This window comes from Lotus japonicus, chromosome 1, assembly GCF_012489685.1.
Source record: "Lotus japonicus ecotype B-129 chromosome 1, LjGifu_v1.2".
Classification (NCBI taxonomy): Eukaryota; Viridiplantae; Streptophyta; class Magnoliopsida; order Fabales; family Fabaceae; genus Lotus; species Lotus japonicus.
The window spans coordinates 23906555-23927423 of record NC_080041.1 but is presented as its reverse complement, the minus strand read 5'-3'; the positions used below and the strand labels follow the sequence as shown (position 1 = coordinate 23927423).

Genomic DNA, 20869 nt, shown 5'->3' with positions numbered 1-20869 from the left:
GAAGATGTTTAGAATCAAAAATGAAGTTATCAGGATAGTTTTGCAAAAACCTTAAAACTATGAGCACAGAAAGACATAGAGAAAAGCTATGGAAAAGACGATCAGAGGTAAGGATTAGCGACTATACCTCGATACCTTGAAGTAGCAACTGTTGAATCAACGATCAAGCAAGAAATGAAGAAAATCTCTTCTTCCTCCTCCTTCAATGAAGCTCGCGGCCTTGAGAGAGAAAATGGTGGAGTTTTGCCATTTTTTCTCATTTTCTTGCTATATATAGAGGTTGGAAAAACGCGGTAAAATGAAAGTTTTGCGAATCTGATTTTTCCGGCTTCATTCTCCGTGAATTCTAAGATAGGTTTTGGCGACATAAATCCAAAACTCAAAAGAGGTTTCCTGGTATTTTAGGTGACTAATGCAAAGTCGGTGTAAAACTATTTTACCCGATAAGTTACTTTTTGCATTGAATGTCGGAAGAGAAAACTTCCGTCTGAAGAAAGATTGAAATCATCAAGAGAAATGGGTGTACGCGTGTAGAATCTTCATCTGAAGCTCCGAATAGAAAAAGTCTTCATCGTCGGTTGATTCTAGGGTTTTGAACTATCAGGGTTTTAGTTTCGGCAAACTTTCGAGGATTGGAATCAGACGTTCGTAGATTCTAGAGTTTCGCCTCGAAACGATTGTCGTATAAGGAATAAGAGAAGTTCTAACATTTCTCTGAAGATTTTTGGAATTAATTTCCATCGTGACTTTAAGTGAAAACTAGCTATATACTAGGGTTTCTGACCTAGGTTTAAGCGTATAACGATCGTGCTATACCTTTTATCAATTTTGATACAATCCTTAGACTTTTCCTGAACTTTCTCCTTCATAAATTTATTCCATTCGATAAACTCTTGTTCAGGTTTTTCCTTCACGATACGTCAAGCCTAATCATAAATGGAAATCTCTTCCACTTATTCTAAGCTTAAAAACTTGGGTCTTACATACTTTGTTGGAAGATACAGTTATGGCAAGGGTTTTTAGACAGAAAATTTTATGCAACTTTGGGAACTAGGGATAAGGTACATTTTTGGACTGATCCTTGCGTGGTTACTGTTCCTTTGAAGGATTTGTATCCTCGGGTTTGGGCTTTGGCACGTGACAGGGAGTGTACAGTAGCTGAGGCAAGGACATGGCGGGGATGTGTTTGGCAGTGGAATTTGGTGTTTCGACGAGCTGTTTTCAATTGGGAAGTGGCGGTTCATGCAGCGTTTGTGGCTCGCATTACAGAGGTGGTTCCAGGAGCGGGGGCTAATTCTATCGTTTGGGTGGGGGCGCTGAACGGGGTGTATAGAGTGAAGGAGATTTGCAAGGCTGCGCAGCTGGAAATTATGGGGCCACCGTCCTGGGAAGTTCCTGCTAAAATAAAGAGGGTGGTGCTACCAAAAGTTTCCTTGTTTGTGTGGGAAGTTGTTCAAGGTAAGCAGTGGCGGTGTTGCCCAACCTACAGGCTAGTGGAGTGCAGTTGGAGGCGGGAGTGGGGTGTGTGTTGCGTGGTGGAGGGCCAGAAACGGTGGATCATCTTCTTTATCATTGTAGCGTGGCAGGGACTTTGTGGAATCATGTTCTGGCGAGGGAGGGCATAGCTTGGTGCATGTCGCGCGATATTGGTTCTTTGGTGATGGAATAGGAGGAGCGTCGGGTTATCTCTGATAGAAATCTGTGGGGGTTGCTGCCGTATGCGATATGCTGGTCTCTATGGCTCCAACGCAATGTCGTTATTTTTCGAAATGTGGAGTTGGTGGTGGAGGACTTGTGGGATATTCATATCCTGCGAGTTTTTTGGTGGGCAAATGCTGCTTGGAGGGAGATGGCATATACAACTCAAGACTTTATGCATAATTTTTGTTCTATTCGAGTTGTATCTGCGATGGTGAGTAAGAGGTGTGTTGAATGGGGGCCACTGCCGGAGGGATTCTTAAAGTGGATTGTGGATGGTTCTGCTAGAGGGGCACCAAGGGTTGGGGGAGCGGGAGGTGTGCTCAGGAACCATGAGGGGGAGATTGGTGGAATCTTTTCCAAGGCTTTGGGGACCTTGTGGGCTTTTGAAGCTGAGGTAAAGGTGATTCGTCTAGCTTTGGAGTTCTCAAAGCAGTTTGGTTTGCGCAATATTATTATTGAGAGTGACTCGGCTCTTGTTGTGGGATGGGTGTCTTCTAACTCTCATAGGCCTTGGAAGTTGCTTAAGTATTTGAATATGATTGATTTTTTGTGTAAGAAAGTGGGGTGTATGGGGGTTTTTCCATATTTTTCGGGAGGCTAATGTAACAGAGGATTATTTAGCTAAAACAGGTTGTGATAGGGTAGTTCCTATGTGGGATTTCAGTTTCGTTCTGTAGTGTTTTCCTTTGAGAGAGGGTTGCTCTCTCCTTGTTACTTTTCTTTCATGAATAATTTGCTTGCATTTTCGAAAGAAAAAAAAGTGAATTATTTAAATATTTATAAAAAAGAGAAATACACATAATATTTTACTTGATATTGTCAGGACATAAAATGACCCTAATGATTTAATGATAATTAACTGATTATGAATTTATGTTTTACAAGAAAAATGCTAGTTAACTAACACTAACAAGCTGCAAGCCACATGTGGTTGACACAATGGGTTGAAGCTAACGCTTGCGTCGGTCAATTGGGCGACACTACATTTTAGCATTGGTTTACCTGAAACCACATGTGGTTGACACAATAGCGACACTAAATCTTAATTATTAACATCGATCGCAAAGGTTGACAATATTTTTGACCCGCTAACCATCGTATTATTTTCATCACAGTGGCACCATATTTATGTTGAGATACATAATTAAATATTTCATCTCTTTTTTGCTTTTTTTTTATGGTGATAGAGTTGCATAGTTTTTTTTTGGTTACATAAGGAAATAAAAAATAAAGCTACACTAGAGCATCTTGCACCAGTAGCGTTTAGTAGAAGCTTCCCGGGTAGCCTGTCGTGCTAGCGAATCCGCTGCAGAATTCTTCTCGCGAGGAATGAGCTGCATAACCACCCGCCAATCCTGGCAGAGCATACCTTGAACACGACAAATAACATCGTGAGCCCAATAGTGACCAACGCTAGCATCGGCCAGCAGGACAGTTTGACAATGCATAATTTGACAATTGATTATATGTTATTGTTTCTCTTTTAATTAGTGTCTTCCGATCCATAACCCTTGCAATTAATCTAATGTGCTCTGTCTCGGCACATACTAGAAACTAGCTACTAGCTAGTAAAAAAAAGTAAAATAAAGATGTGACAATACACTATTTTTATATTGTTAGCCACAACATAGTAAAACATAAAACCATACATATAGTAAAATAAAACACATACAAATACAATTATTAAGAAAAGTAAAAAAACTCCAACTAAGTGTGACGACAATAGTGGCAGTCGTGTAGTTCTGCGAGAGTGGGGAGATGACACGACGACGTGGTAGTGTGTTGGCGTGATAATTGGATCGGGTGGTGGAGGAAGGTAGGTCCAGTTTCATCACCAGAGGTGAAGAATCCAAAAGAAAGAGTGGGGTGAAGGTGACAAAGGAGAAGGGAACTAGGGACTTAGTGAGAGGGTGATAGCATAGTTAGGGGTGAGAATAGGCCAGGCTGCCGACAGGGGCCTATGGCCTAGCCTTTTTATTGCCTGGCCTGGCCTGTTTAAGAAAAAGGCTAGGTTCAGGCTTTTTAAAAAGCCTATTTAGTTAAATAGATCAGGCTTGGACTTATAAAAAAGCTTTTTAAGCCTATCAGGCTGGCCTGTTTAGTATATTAACTTAGGTTAACTTAATATAGTATATTAATTTATTGAAATATGTTTGACCTTCCAATTTTCCAACGTGCTATACCTGTTCAATTTCATCCGTTTCCTTTTTGAGACTTGAGTCTTCAACTTTAACATTCCATTTGCCTTTAAATGTTATTAATTGTCAATTAAAATTATATAGTAGAGTTTCTCTCTCAGACTCTCACTCTCTCCATCTTCATGAGCCGACCCTAATCTCTTTACATCCCCTTTCAACGCTCTCTCCATCGACACACAATACCATCTCACAGCAAAATTCTATAAAGTTTCAACATTTTCAACTTCCTCTTCCATTTTTGACTTCTGCATGTACCCTCTTTCTGTTCTTCTTTTCCTCCGCTGCGAATGGATAAATTTTGTTTGTACTAAGCTGGTTAATTTATCTACATTCTGGGTAGTACAAAATATTGTCTACATCCTAATTTTATTGTAATTTTGTCGGTACTGTAACATGATTGAAGTTTATATAAAAAACTTAATGAGTAATGTATGATATTTTAGCAATTTGTTTTCTGTCATATCTTACTAATGAACTGTTGGTAAGAATTCTTGAAGAATTATTGCTTTAAAGTAATTAGTTGTTGTTTTGAGAAAATATTTACATTCTTTGAATGTTTGTATCTTAGACAAATTCAATAATTTTTTTTTTCAAATGCTCTATTCTGAAACAGGCTTTTAAAAAGGCTAGCAGGCCAGGCCAGACTTTTAAAAAGGCCAGGCCAGGCCAGAAAAAAAGCATATGATAGATAATAGGTCAGACTTAGGCCTAAAATTTTTTAAGTAGGCCAGGCCTATTTACGTAAAGTCTGGCCTGGCCTGGCCTATTCCCACCCCTAAGCATAGTCAACAGAGGGAGGACGAAGAGGTTGAGAATGCGGACGACGGAGGAAGAGAGAGCACTTGAGGCACATAATGAGGATGTAGAAAAGGGGCCGAATGGAGCGACTAAGGGTGGGGCAGCAGAGGAAGAGGGAGGGACCGGTAGGAGGCTGAGGTTACATGCGATGGAGGGAGAGGGTGAGTGTATAAGGGCTTGAGGAATGAGGAAGATAAGAGTCCTATAAGGAAGATGAGACAAAGAAAACAATTAATTACAGTGTCAGCCAAGGTGGTACTAAGGTTGTGTTTGGCTCTAAACCGTCACTATTATTATTTTTTTTCATTTTCTTGGCAGTTAGTGGTGGTTTAGAACTGCCACTATCTGCATTTTGACGTTTTTTTTTTGAATGTTTTTTTGAATCAAAAGTTAATTTTTTCTCTCTAGTCTACCTCATTGTTTCTCATCTCTCTCCTTTATCTCTACCATATCAAAAAAAATTTGCATTGATTTATCCGAAAGATTTCACTTCAATTGGAATTTGGTTATTCACTACGTACGAGAATCCGCAGCTGTCAATATATCCTGAGGTAAAAAATATGCATTGTTCTGAGGTATATCAAGATTCAGTCTTCGATTCATATTTCGTCTGTGGTAACTTGCAAGGCCACCATTCTAGCCTCGAGCTCAACTGGTCCCTGTATAATTGCAGAGTTGATAGTTTTTTAGGGAATAATTGCCGGCCAAAAATATTTTTTAAAAATGAAAATACTAATTACTTTTGTAACAACAATTGGAATGATAATTTTTTTTTTCTACTCAAACTAATCCGCCTACTCGCCCCTTGATCGCTTATACTATCCCAAGCATCTCACTGCATCAGAGGTCTTCTAAACCTTTAGTATAGGTTCAAATCCTATTGTGTCATATTATCATATATAATAAATGAAAATGTATATCTATAATATATAAGTCTATAATAAATAAAACTGGAATCAGTGGAATCCTTCTCATTTTGAATCATCATAATGTCTACACTTAGTCCTCCCCTTTGAATAGAGGATATAGCAATTTGTTTTATATTTTTCAATCTAATCAACATGTAAATCTACTCTATTTCTCACATATTTCTCTATATTCAGCTTCTCTCTCTTCTCTACCAAACAAAGTGTAAGTCTTGGGAACCACAAAAGGGTCGTACCTTGACACATTAGCGCTAGTTGGAGTCGACACTAATGTTACCGGAGAATGTAAAGTCAATCCATATCTGCCGCTAATTGTCGGTGAGTGGACGCTACGTTGACAGGTGATTTTAGTGTTGTCATCAGGGACGGTAAATACCAGATAGTTGATACAATTTAGTGCCAGTATTTGAATGGTTGTGTGATTATGAATTTTAATTTTAAAAACATGTAACACATTGCTACCATCACCTTTGCCACTATCGTCACCACCACCATCGCAACCACTTCCACCTCTATCGTTGGCGCCACCACTAACCTCCATAGTTGCTATCGCTACTGCTGTCACCTCCAACCTCCACGAGCACCAACTCCGTCACCCCCATCCACCCTCCACCGCCATTGTCGCCACATCACCTTCCACCACTATCACTGCAACCATTATCGCCTCACCGTCGCTGCCACTATGTAACGCCTGCCTCCATGTCTCCACAATCACCGCCATCGGATAATATCCACCATCGCTGTTGGTAGAAGATATTTTACAACAATAGTAAGGGGTTGTCTAAATGACCCATGATAAAGTTTGGGTTAAATAACCCATCATCCAATCACATTGGAGATAAATGAGTTGGAAATAAATTAATAAATAAAATATAGAAATTCCAACTCATTTATCTCCAATGTGATTGGATGATGGGTTATTTAACCCAAACTTTATCATGGGGCATTTAGACAACCCCCAATAGTAATAATTGAGAATCTACAAAGTTGACAATAATTTCTTAAAACTTAAATTCAGAAAAAAAAAATCTAACATTAAATTTCAATTTTAATTTAAAAAAATTTAAAAACATAAAACTAAAAACATCCCAGCAAAGCCCAAAGTTTTTCTATATAAAATTTTCGAAAACAATAAAAAAACCAAAAGTACTAAACAAGTATTCAAGACTAATTCCCTAACCGCACATAAGATAATTAATTAAATGATCCACAACTACATTTACTCTTGAAATTTGAGGGTTTTTTATTATTAAAATGATAGAATATAGAGAAAGCTACTCTAAACTACCGGACATGGTGTCAGTAGCATGTTGGAGTCAGTAGATGCTCACTCCTAAATATGAGCGCTAGAGGTTTTTTCTGAAAAGAACTGCTCACAAACTGAAATTTTAATAGATGTAGGGAAATTTGAATCGTCAATATTTGAAGAACTGGGAGTCAAACTTGAAACTTGTGGAGTTATGCCAAATCACAATTGACAAATTTGAGGTCTTGACATTGATTTCGTGGCGCTTATATTTTATTATACGAATTTAAAGGAAAAACCCCACAAGTCCATGCACAATCAACGGATCAAAGATCAAATGCGTAATATTTTAGCTCTCAATCCTCATCTGATACGATCCCACCTTGAAACTTACGTAATATCACCCCCATATTACGCCTTCTTTTAAGTGTCGCCTCATTAATCTGCTTCTTCTTAATCTCATGTTTACGTTACTTCCTGTCCGCATGTTAGCCGTAAAATTATTCATATATATAACTTAACAATTCAAATTTATCAAATAATTAATTCGTGATGTAATTTCAACTTCGATACAATAATGTGATATATGTTTGGAAGCTTACTATTAAACCATTTATGTGCGTTTACTTGACAACCACATTTTTTTCCCCATGGTGTAAAGTTATATATGAATAACAGTTTATTAATCTTGTAAATCCACTCACACAGAAAGGAAAAAAAGAGAAGAATGAGTGATATCGTAAATGATGTAATAGGAAAAACAGAGAGAAATATGAAGAAAAATATAGCAAAATTGGGATGGATAGAAGAAAAAATGAAGTTTGAAGAATAAATTATTACTCTAAAGTTATATATTAGAACTTTTAAGGAGTTGCTCGAGTGGAGCACGATAAAATCTCGTATCTGATAAATTGCAAGTTTGAGGCTCTACTGATCTCATTGAGTGAGTTAAAATGTCAGTTTAGTTTAAGTGATATTTGAGTAAGACAGTTTTTCTTACCTTATACAGTGACATCATCCTCTCATCATAATTTTTTCTTTTAAAAAAAACTACTAGAAAATGATCAAGTAGTCTAAAGTAGTTTTGATTGGGCATTGTCCACCTTCATGTCTTATGAGATCTTACATGACTATGAGCGTGATGAAAGTTTAATATAAAATCATAGGTGTATTTCCACCAAACAACTTAAATGTTTGAGATGCAATTATATGAGGTATTTCCTGCCCCAATCCTTGAAATAAAAGCCTTTGTGTTCCTGCTGAATGTGCAAACACTACTGCACTACACTATGAAACTCGTCCTGCAGTGGTGCAAAACTACCCTACAATCTGGTTCTATACCAACCACACCTTGACTAGCTGCAATGATTTTTGTATCATGCGTTGTGTCGAAAGTGTACTTCAAAATGCTAGTTTTGTAGGGTCCTTGGCACCCCCACTCCTTGCTATGCTGACTTTGAATTAATATAGTTCCGATTGACCCTCTCAATTCCCCTTTGAATTTATTACTCCGCTGTTCTCCTTTTCTAGAGTGTAAAGTTTGTTAACATAGCCTGCAACTCGAGTATCTTTCTATGAGAAAAGAGTTTTGAGCTTTCATTATTGTATTTAGAGTATTTAAATTCGAGTCAAAGTTTTTCAAGTTTATTTTTAATTACAATATATAAATAAGTTTTCGGTTAATTTGTTTTGGAAAATGATTGATGTGAAGTTAGTGTAAACTTTTTTTACACATGTAATTGATTTTCAACACATCAGAAATTTATTTTTATTTTAATTAAAATTAAAAAGAAATGTAAAACCTTAGTCGTATGTGACATAATATGATTAGATGTAACTATATAACTTTTTTACACTGACCGTGCATATATATCTATTAATCTCATATACTTGGAATCCATGTTAACTATGAGTGAATTAGATTTGGTACCTCTAAAAAAGTTATAGCTTTTATTTAGACAAACATGAATTAAATAGATGAAGTTTGTTCATGTCATTTTTCAAACATTAATTAAATAGATGAAGTTTGTTCATGTGATTTATTTTGTGGCAGCGGTTTAGACCATACTAACGTAAAAGAAAATACTTTGTCGCGGTTAAAAGCGTTCACCAATGCATAAAAACAGTTTCAAACTCAACGACAACAATTATAACTTCACATATTTCATTGATGTTGAAGACTGAAAGTTACTCCCTCCGTTCCTATTTAGAAGAACCAAATAGAAAGTGTGCTTGATCCTTTTTATAAGAACCAACTTGGAGTTTGTGGAGAATTAATCATTTTTATACAAGAATGTCCTTATTTAATTGAATTTCTCTCTCTTTCCACTTGCTATAGCATTAATGATGCATAGAAATTAAGAATAATGGGTGGAGGGTAACTTTGAAAAGTTGATATAAATTGAGAACAAAGTTAATGCAATTATCTATATTAGCTAAATTTCTTAAAGGGTGTGAAGTGGTTGCTTGGTTCTTATATTAAAGAACGGAGGGAGTATGATTTTTTTAAAAAGAGATTAAAGTCCATTTGATTGAGCTTCTATGAGCCTATCTTAATCTAAATATAGCATTAAACTATTATGTAAGAGTTTGAGAGAGCTTACATAAGTAGCTTATAACCTACCACTTATAAGTTATTTTGAGCTTATAATTCTCATAAGCTGTTTATATTAGCTTATGAGCTTTTCTATTGGCCAACTTTTTTTATTTTTATTTTCGAGCAGGGAATTATTGTTTTCAGGGATCAATCCTGCACACGCACCATCTTGTCCCTCTGTTCTTAGCTTATGAGTAAGTGTTTATGGTTTCCATAACATATTTTCTGTTTATTTTAATAAGCTTTTTAAACTAACTTCGGAATAAGAGCTTATGTCATAAACACTTAATAATTAAGTTGTTTATCTAAAGCTATCTTAAATTTAATTCACCCATATTTTGCAAGACTAAAAACACATTTAGTCATTTTTTATCTTGTATGAAAGCCTCACTCTTTTTCTATGGAAAAGAAGACAGTATGAATTGGAGGGAACTTCATGGATCAGATATATTAATGACTAGCTTATTTTTTTTATTGACAAATGTTAGTAAATTAATCTATCATCCAGATTCAAACCCGGGACCTTTCACCCTTCATTTCACCCAAATTTTAACCCTTATGTTCCTAACTCTTACCACTTGAGCTATCGTTCGGGGACATGACCGACTTATATATAATACTCCCTTCGACACCCTAGGAGGGTATTTAAAATATGCGTATTTCAAAGTCAAGCTGCTCTTTAGATCTGCCATTCATAATTCATAATTATTGCAAATAAAAATAAACAAGTGGCTATTGTTCATTATTTGGGCAGTTAATATATAATTGACGAATTTTCCGATGGAGAAAAAATATATATAATTGACGAAGCCTAGGAAGAATCTCGTAAAGTCTAATTCTGACTCCTGTGCGTCTTCTGAATTCCTTCACTGAAATTAAAAAACCATTACGGTCATTGAATTTAATAGACATTTCCTTCATCAATGGTTTGACTATGTGTATATATATTATAACCTTCTAGAATTGGTGCATCTACATCTACCGGTAAGTAGGGGCGGATCCAGACCTTAAATATCAGTGAGGCTAAACATAAAAGCAATTATAGACTAAAAGAGAAATATTATAGATAAAACCATGAGAGAAAGTTTCTCATGGAAATATAAGAGTTTACATTATAGTCCAAGAGTTTACAATGAAAATCGTCTACTATCCATTATTTGAAAATGTGCTAAAATAACATCATTGTCAATTGTTCCAAGAACATCTCTTTCTATAAAAGTTAGAAGATGATCATTTAACCATTGATCACCCATTTTGTTACATAACTGACTCTTCACAAACTTCATAGCTGAAAACACACGTTCCACGCTTGCAGTAGCTACCGGCAAGACTAAAGCCAACTTTAGAAGCTTATAAACTATATCAAATGTGTTGCACTTTTTTGTTTCCACAAGTTTTCACAAAGATCTGAAAGTCTTTTTAACTTTGCAAATTTTGGATCACATCGAACATTTCTAACATAATTCTGAAGTTGATGTCGCACTACCAATTCCGGCACATCAACAAAATCATTTGGATAAAGTTTAACCATCCTCAATAATTTTTTCACATCAAAAGCTTCAAATGATGATGAGGGATTCAAACATGAAACACATTGTAAAAGTTTAGTATTCTCTTCATCAAACCTAGCATTGAACTCATGCAACTGCAAATCTAAAACAGTAAATAAACAATCATGCTTATAATGATGCAAATTAGAAACACTAGAAGTGATAGCATGTCGTCTAGGTTTCTTCCCTTGCACAAACGGTGCATCCAAATCAGGCACATCAATATCATGCTTATTGCAAATTTCCATAACCTTAGATATAAGTTCTTCCCATCCATCATTCCTCATTTCTTGCAATTCTTCTTTGGTGGCTTGGACAAGTGATAAAGCATTCAAAAGATCTTGATCACGCTTTTGTAGTGTTTCACTTAAATCATTTGTAAATCCTAAAATCTCAACCATCATGTATAACATGAAAATAAAATCAAAGGACTGAAGCACTTCTAGCAAAAGCACTGTTTCACCATGTTTTTCAAATGACGGATCTTTCCCGACTTCTTCAAGTACCTCAATAATGGCACCATATAAAGTCATCAATCTAGTGAGAGTCCTAAAGTGGGAACCCCAACGAGTGTCACCCGCTCTAGCAATAGATGATTCTTGATTTAATCCACTATCAGTCTCTATCTCACCCTCTTCACCCAATTTAGCAAATTGAGATACTTGTTTGTCCCGAAGCAATTCTTGTCTCTTGTTAGAAGACCGTATGAAAGTAACAAGCATATTGATCTTCTCGAAAAATCCACTAACATCTTTGTGAGTCTTAGCACATGCACAAGTGCCAATTGAAGTTGATGGGCAAAACAATGCACATAATAAGCGGATGAATTTTCATTTTGAATTAAAGTTCTCAAACCACCAAATTTACCTCGCATATTGCTAGCTCCATCATATCCTTGCCCCCTTATGCTAGATAAACTCAAGCCATTAATAGACAATAACTTCTCAAGTGCCTCCTTAAGTGACTTAGCACTTGTTTCTTTAACACTAACAATCTCAAGAAACCTTTCTTTTACCAAACCTTCACTATTAACATAGCGAATAACAACAGCCATTTGTTCTTTACCAGCAACATCACCGAATTCATCAATCAAAACACAAAATACATCATCCGCAATATCACATACAATTTGTTTAGTTATTTCACATGCACAAGCAGCAGCAAGATCCTTTTGAATCTTAGGGGCAGTCATAAAGCTATTTCCCGGAGCACAATCTATTACATTAGCTATCTCTGGGTTAATTTCCTTTAGAGTGTCCACCAACTCAAGAAATGGCCCCTTAAATTAAGAGTTAAAGGACTCGTCACTCCCTCTAAATGACATACCACACCTCAAAAGAAACTTAGTAGCTACAAGAGATGTGTTTACACGAACACGATATTCAGAACTCATTTGTTTAGTTTGATTAACAAATGCAGCCTTAATACTTTGCTTTGGGTTCATGAGATCGTAACTCTTAAGCACACAATCACGATGAGTATTGGAAGAAGTAGCATGACTAGCCAATCTATGAGAATTCTTCCAATCACCAAACCCCTCTGTCACAAAGTGATCTCCCCCGTATTTACAGACATTCTTAAACAAGAAACATGACAAACAAAATGCTAGGTCCTTAGATTCACTATAATCAATCCAATCATACCAATCAAACCAATTTTTGCAAAATCTACGTCTTTGATTACCTTGATCAGTCCAAGGATAAACAAAATTGTGAGGAGGTTGATGACGACCTATTTTTAAATAAGCTTTCCTTACCTCATTTTGGATGTCAGGATGATAGCTTGAAATTGGAGGCCTAATTCCTGGATCTGTTTCCAACAATTCATAATCAACAATTTTAATACCCTCACTTGGAGTTTCCGATGCTTCTAGATTTACCGAAGAAGAAGTAGTTTTGTCTCTTGAAAGCACGGGAAAAAATTTCTTCATCTTATAAAGAGATAATGAAACCATCAAAAACCAAAATAACATAGCAACAATTTGCATTAGATGTAATCAATAATGGAATGATAGCTATATTATGTTACATTCCATCTCATTTTATTTTATTTCATTACAACTATCATTAGATGTCCAACAAGAATTCAGAAAACCCTTTTCCACATATCAATTTCAGTTTCAACATATCAATTTCAATTTCCTCAAACCCTAGAACAAGAATTCAGAAAACCTTTTTCCACATATCAATTTCAGTTTCCACATATCAATTTCAATTTCCTCAAACCTTAGAACAAGAACCCAAAGTCCCAAACCCTTTTCCACATATCTGAGAATTCAGAAAACCCAAATACCCAATACAAAGAAAATTCAGGGAAGTGAGTGAGAAAGGCAGAAAGCATTACCTTTTGACTTTGAGTGACTGAGAGTGAGAGCTTCGATCAGTTGAGAGGGAGAGGCACTGAGCACTGAGGCAGGAGCTTTGTCAGTTCGATGGAGAGCAGGAGAGGAGAGGGTGAGAGGCACGAGAGAGCCAGAGACTGGAGACGTCGTGCGGCCGTGAGTCGACAGAGAGAGGCGGAGGGGAACGCGTGCGTGAGTCACTGAGGAGAGAACAGAGAGGAGCGTGCTGCGTGCGAGAACAGAGAAGGAGCGTGCGTGCGTGAGTCGTGGTGAGAGAACAGTCAGAAAACACATGGTTTTTCTTTATTTTTCAACCATATAAATTTTTTTAAAAAAATAAAAATAAAAACCGGTGTGGCTAAAGCCACACCTAGCCTGTGAATGGGTCCGCCCCTACCTGTAAGTGCAGATCTACCGTTTTCTCGAGGCAGTGGGTTCCAAGTGTAAAAAACCTACCAAACTCCAAATATTTGATGAGTTTAATGCATGTTCTTAGTATTGATGTATAGGTATTGTCTTCTTATTGGCGGTTAAAAGTCTCACATTAACTAGAGATATGGTTAACTAAGTGTTTATAAATGGTAGAGCAACCCTCAACTCTTGAGTTAGCTTTTGGGTTGAGTTAAGTCTTCCTTAATATGATATCATAGTCTATTATACATCTATTTGTTGTAGAGACCTCTTGTATTTGGGCCACCGTTGATGTTCCATAACGCTCCAGATGTCAAGCCCTGGACGGCTAGGTGTGAGAGGGTGTGTTAGAAGTCACACATTGGCTAGAGCTAGAGATATGGCCAAATAAGTATTTATAAATGGCAGAACAACCTTTAACTCTTAAGCTAGATTTTTGGTTGAGTTAGATCTCTTCCTAATTCTAATATTAGCTTTACGAAAAAGTATAGCAATTTGGTTTTGCACTATACTATCTCGACATCTTCTGAAAAGTGTCAATGTCTTGCGTTTTCGGTTTAGCAATTCGGATAGAAGGTTTCAGTAATTATTTTCTAGTGATATGGGTCTTTGATCCATATCCTAATGATTCTAAATGTTTCTTTAAGGATTGATCATATGCCTATCATAGTCAACCGCAGTAGCAACAAAATCACACTTGGAAAATTTCTCATTCAAATGGCTAGATAGTCGGGCATCCAAAATGATGCATACGTCTGTATTCAAAGTGTGAATCTGAATCAGAATCGAAAATTCGAATATCATAAAAAAACCAGTACAAACCTCCTTATGTAGGGCCTCAAGAGGTCATTAATTTCCACTTGAAAGATGGAGGATGCATTAGTCAAGTCAAAAGACGAAACTAAGAACTCACAATGACCATCAAAGATAATTGTTACATGAAGTTTAATCTGGTATAGAGAGGTCGGGGTAGAGGGTTTGGGGGGGGGGGGGGGGAGGGAACCGGTTAAGTTACATGAAGTTCCATTAGATAGAAAGTCATAGAAGGTACTGAAAAATCAAAGATAATTGTTCCTAATGTTCGTAGCCATTTAATCCCTAGTTCGACCAGCTTGGAGTAAATATATAATTCTTTTTTTTTGTTACAAATGAAAGGCTAGGCCTAAAAAAGGAAAACTAAAACGAAGCAACCACATAAGGTTGCGACCCGTCATGGCCCTTGCCCCCCTCTAGTAAGCTATTACATTCTCCAAATGGAGCTAGTCTCAAACCAATGCGTCCCAAGTGGAAGACTCAAGTCAACCTTAGCCAAGTAGTCAGCTACTAAGTTCACTTCCCTCGGAGTATGTTGAAACAACAAAGAGCCATGAGCATCTCGCAAGCATAATATATTATGAGCAACATGCTCATACTGATGATCCCTCACACACTTCCTCTCAAGAAGCTCAATAATTAACCTCCAGGGAATCTCTTTCCACACATATATAATTCTTTAATTGTATGCAAAGAATTGAATTAGATCCAAGATTTAGTTAATGATGATTAATTAGAGAAAATTATAAGGGTGGCCTAAACTACTCATGCACGTAATTTAACCCAACCTAGTGGACTAATAAGATCATGTATAAAAAATAAAGGAAAATGTTATAAGATCCTTTATTCACTTGCCTTAAATTTTTTTGGTTCATCTATGATGAGGTCAAATCACACTCATAAGTGAATTAGACAACAATAATGTCTCTTGGCCATACGGATCCACGACATCCAAAAAAATATGCAAATTGCGGAGTTTTTACCACCATAATCTGTAAATTATTTTAAAGAATGATATTGACAGTTTTGAAACGCTACAATAACCGTAAGAAATTTACGTGTTACATTATTTTGGCAGACGTTGATAACTCTCACTAAATACTCTTTTTTCTTTACATTTCGCGTTTAGCGAAAGTCAAAAACCCCACTAAACATGTATGTTGCACGAGGTCTATGTAGAATGACTCTTCGAACAACCCGAAAGTTAAATAGTGATTAGATCATTTTTTACTTCAATCATTCAAGGGTTATGATTCATTATATATATCTCACTTTAGCTCTCATCTCATTTTCATTCTCTTTTTCCTATATCTCTCACATCTATTCCTATCATATCACTTGTTACTATTATTATATATCATTTATCATTAAATAATGTTATTTTCGATAACAATATTATAGGGCCGACCCAACACTAAATGTGGCCTAAAACAAATTTTAAAGTGATGCCTTATTACTTAAATAAAGCCTAAAGCAAACTTTACTTTTTGAGGCATTTTTTGCTTAGTAAATAGGGTTTTTTTTACTTAGTAAAACAAAAATTTAGGCCTACAGCCCTTGCATGGGTGTAACTTTACCCTTGGACCGGCTCAATATTATAAGGTCCTATACCAATTACCAGTTTAGTTATAGTTATAGTCACTAGTAAAAGCAGAGACTTCATATATTTGAGGAGCGATTTACCCAAATGGTCACCACGCACAAACATAAGGCCAAGCTTTATCTCAGGATCGACTCATTCACCCCCACACCTTCCACATAGTCTAATCACCAATTCCTTCAACTACTTCCATTAGCCAAAAGAACACTGCTTTAATTTGCAAATGTCACTAGCGAGTTGCGTGTGTCCTTTTCAAACAAATTAATCATTGCACGAGAAATAAACATGGCATGTCACTATAATTTGGTTACCAAAGGAACATTAGGTCCCAGCTATGCATGTGACGGCCTAAAGGATCACAAATTGTAACTGATTTCATGGTTAGTCGAAACACTATAGCCATATTAAAGATCCATAAATGTTGTGGGATAACATATTACCCACATGTATATAAAAGTTTGGGAACTCCAGTGTAAATTTAGAATCCCACATCAGTTTCTCGTTGTATCTTGTGCCAATAGTCGATTGGAAAAATAAAAGATGGCGAATATAGAAAAGAGAAACTTTATTATTTTGTCCAATTTTTTAAATGTCTTCTTTACCGATGATGACCCGGATTTAGTAGTATTTTTAGGGTCATTTCGTTGTAGGTTTTGAGTCTTTTTCTTGTGTCTCATGTAGTGTTTCATGCATTTTTATCTTTATTAGTGTTTTTGCATTGCTTTGGTAATTTCATAGTTTTATAGGGTCTTTAATTAATGGTATTTTACTAGAGTTTAGGGGTCTAGTTTAACTCCTAGTTGATTTTATACTCTTGTACAAATTAACCTTTGAGTTTCATGGCTTTGTTTCTAGTCTTTTTGAGCAAGTAATCAGGTTGTAACAGCTGAAGGAAGAAGGTCAAGGGGTTTAGAGACTTGAAGGAGGCATTAAAGAGGAGTTAAAGTGAAGTTTAAGAGGTTTTCAGGCGAGCTAGCGCCCCACATGGGCGCTCACGCGCCCCACATGGGCGCCTGAGCGCCAGGGAGGCAGAAGCCAAATGCTGGGAAAATTAGGCCTGGCGCTTGAGCGCCCGGCACAACAAAAAATCGCCAATTTTGCCTATAAATAGGATTCTAGTCATTTTCTCTTGTATCTTTTCATACTTTGTAAAATTCAGAGGTAGAGGATCATCTAGGAGAGTGAGAGAAGGCTTCCAAGCTTGTAATTAAGGTTTTTAGCTTGCCATGCTTGGCTAATCTCTCTTCTTATGCTTTGGTTTTCATGTAAGACTTTTCATCTTTAAGTTATAATCTTAAGCTCTTTCCCACACGTTCTTCTTCTTTTCTTGAATCCCATTTTCTGAATTCCAATCTAAGCTTGTATGCATACTTGCTTTATGCTTTTCTATAATTAGAACATAAGTTTATTATAGATTAGGGAACCGATTTGGGATTGCCCCTTCTATCTTGGCTACTAAGAATAGAGGAAGGGTTGGGGTTTGTTGGCCTGAAATTGCATGATCTAAAACCTATAAATGACTAAGTACACAAGGAATTGGGCTTAACTTTTAGTATGAGAGAATTGCTTATGTGAGGAATCAATAAGTGAGTAAGTAGGTTATATCATCAAGAGAGATTCATGAGTTCATGTGCTTAGAATGATGTGCTTGAATTGACTAGTTGAGCGAGAACCCAAAGAATGTTAATTTTTGAATTATCTTTTTCTTTTCCTTTTCCTTATTACTACTCCGACATATCTCTAATTCAATAAAAAAAACCTTCATACTTAAGGCTTAAACCGAATCTATTCACTCACAATCCCTGTGGTTCGATATTTAAAACCGGGTGAGTTCGTACACTTGCGGATTTACCAACAACCGACTATAACTTGTGTTGGTTATGTGCAACTTAGAGTCGGTGATGACGAACACTAAATTCTCTGGCCACTATAGCGTCCAACTGCAGATAAATGATGGTGGCTTGCAACTCGCGCAAGATTCATTGTCCATCTTAACGTCGGGTATGACTGACGCTAAAGTCCGCATTTGTAGGACCCAATTTGTGGGCGGGAAACCTTGTGTCGGCCTAGCCGACGTGAAGAACTTTAGATTTCTCCACCCATAATTCATAATAAGTCTCTCTTCCTCTTCACCATTAACCAACACCATTTTCAACCTTCATCCGCCCCTCTTCCTGCCTTGCCTGCCTCCCCTTCACCCTCCCCACGACTCTTTCCTTCCTCCGTCGCTCCACGTCCCTTATCCTTGCCTCCTCCTCACTTTCATTCGATGTCCCTGGGCCCTCAACGTCCGCTGTCGCCCCCATCCATGAGTCGTCACACTCCTTCCTCCTTCGTCGATGACACCCTCAACTCCTATGTATCCTCTACTATCATCACCCTCTCTGTCTCCCTCAGCAACTAGATCTGCCTCCCTCCACCTCTGCAACTAACACCCCCACCTTCTCCCTCGGATCCTCCCTCATCCTTGCTACCCTCACTCACTTTGTCTCCCTCAGCCACCATATATGCCTCCTTCCACCTTCGCCACCCGATCTTACTATCGCTCCACCGTGAGCTGCAACCATTCTGCCTCAAGTAGCCGACCCATTTTCGCTTCGTCTCCATGCCTCTAGCGTGTTGTGTCTAGTGCCTCAACAGCTCAACTTTACAATCTCCAAATCCATGTAATATGGGAGACGTCACCGATCCTATTCAATATAATATTTGATCTTCAAACTCGTTTAACTAGGTTTTTTATTAATCTTTACTATGTAGAGTTTTGTTTGTTTTATTGGGTTCCCTACACTTATTTAATGTAACTCTAATGTACTTTTAACTTGTGTATTTTAATTAATGCGTTAGTTCTAATATGCTTGATGCGGTGTACGTTAACTTTAACTTGTTGGTTGTGATTGACAATAGAAAAGTTAATGATGACTTATATCATTAATTAAGCTCTTGAGCAGGCCAAACACTACCTTAATTTGGAGATACTGACATAGTAACTAAAAGTTATGAGTAGTGTTTTTCCTAGTCGATCGCGACTAATTTACGCTCTTGTAAATGGTGATACAATGGTGAAAGTAGTCACCATTTTTGCATTGAAAAATTATGTTAGTGTCGGCTCTGGCCAGTTCTACACTAGCTTTTTACGAATTTGAGTCAATCAACAGCTCCAGTGAGTTGTGTCGGCCAAACCGATGTGAATACTTAGCGTCGACTTTAAAGTCAACTCAATGAGTAAACTTCGACCCTTTTAACGTCCGCCCGACATTGACGCTAAATCAGCTGTAGCATTGGTTTTTCCCTTATTAGTGTCGGTTTTCAATGACACTAATCATCATTTTTTCTTATAGCATTTATTTTCTAATTAAAACTAATACTATTTCTAACATAGTCTATATGGAATCTCATCTCTCCCTAATAAAATCAAGATTTACACTAATAAGTGCTTTTCTTATAACATGCATACACCAACCCTGCTTTTCATCAAAACAAGTAATTGGATGAAATCTAATGATATTTCGAGCATCTCTGCTTTTATCTGATAACTTCTTAAGAATGTGACCGACAGAGAGCGTGTGTTCTGAGTTTTGGTGTCCACCTGTGGATGGAATCACATGATTCATGTGTTGCTTGTTGTCCTATATGTCATAATCATATATATATATATATATGTAGTAACTAAGTTGTATAAGTCTGTCAAAAAAAAAAAACTAAGTTGTATAATGCATCCAAGAATGGTATACGAAATGGGGACTATTGTGCCATCCATATCAAGTTTTCATGATGAAAGAATCGGATCAATGAATGCAGGTTCATCCACGAGCATGGGGAGGGGAACCATATAACTAAAACAACGTTTTCATAATCTCTGAATGGCGCACTCTTCAAAACCTGCTACTTTCAATTTTCCTTAGAATTAAGGCCCGAACAGGCCAACAGGGCAAGCACACTGCACATAATTAACACTGAACATGTCAAAAACTCGGGAAACTAATATTAGTCAAAAACTCGGGAAATTAATATTACATCGGTTCCTAATTAACTGTCAGTAAAGAAAAAAATGAAATACACATATTAAATAGTATAATTAATTTTGTTAATTTTCATAAAACTATAAGGAACGGAGGTACAAGTTTGGAGGGTTCTACCATTTTTGTTAAAAAGAAACTAGGTCTAAATATAATAGGGTAAGATTCTAAGTGACATTGGTAATTTGGTATCATGTGAAGAATTAAATCTGCCAAACTCTGAAAAATTAGTTACAGGTTCTTCTTTGACTGCGACGGTATGCAATGGTGATCAATTAATTTTCATCTGCCTTATTTATGAACCAACAAGCACTTTAAATTGAGTGAAGTTATAGTACTATTTTCTTCTTCTTTCTGGTGTTTGTTATGGCTGGGCATGTGATTTAATATTATGTTGGGCCTTGATGGAAGTTACAACTTTGCGAGTCAATTCAATTGGGCAAAAATACTTAACAAGTTTGGTGCAAAACTAAAGAGACCATTCCCACATCTATCCTCACCATTTAATAAAAGGCTGGGTCTTCGTGTTCCACTATTCCTGCATCTGGGCTGGGCCTTCGGAAACCCATTCACATTGTCCATAAATATGTTGATTCCTGCAACAAATTATTCAAATCATTGATAAAGGTTGACCAAAAAAATAAAAAATCATTGAAAAAGGGGAAAAAAAAAA

At 36.7% G+C, this 20869-nt stretch overlaps 1 pseudogene; it reads right to left on the bottom strand.

Annotated features, from left to right (window-relative positions):
- Positions 1-10577: 10577 nt before the first annotated feature.
- Positions 10578-12969, bottom strand: LOC130731725 (uncharacterized; annotated as a pseudogene).
- Between the last annotated feature and the right edge of the window lie 7900 nt (positions 12970-20869).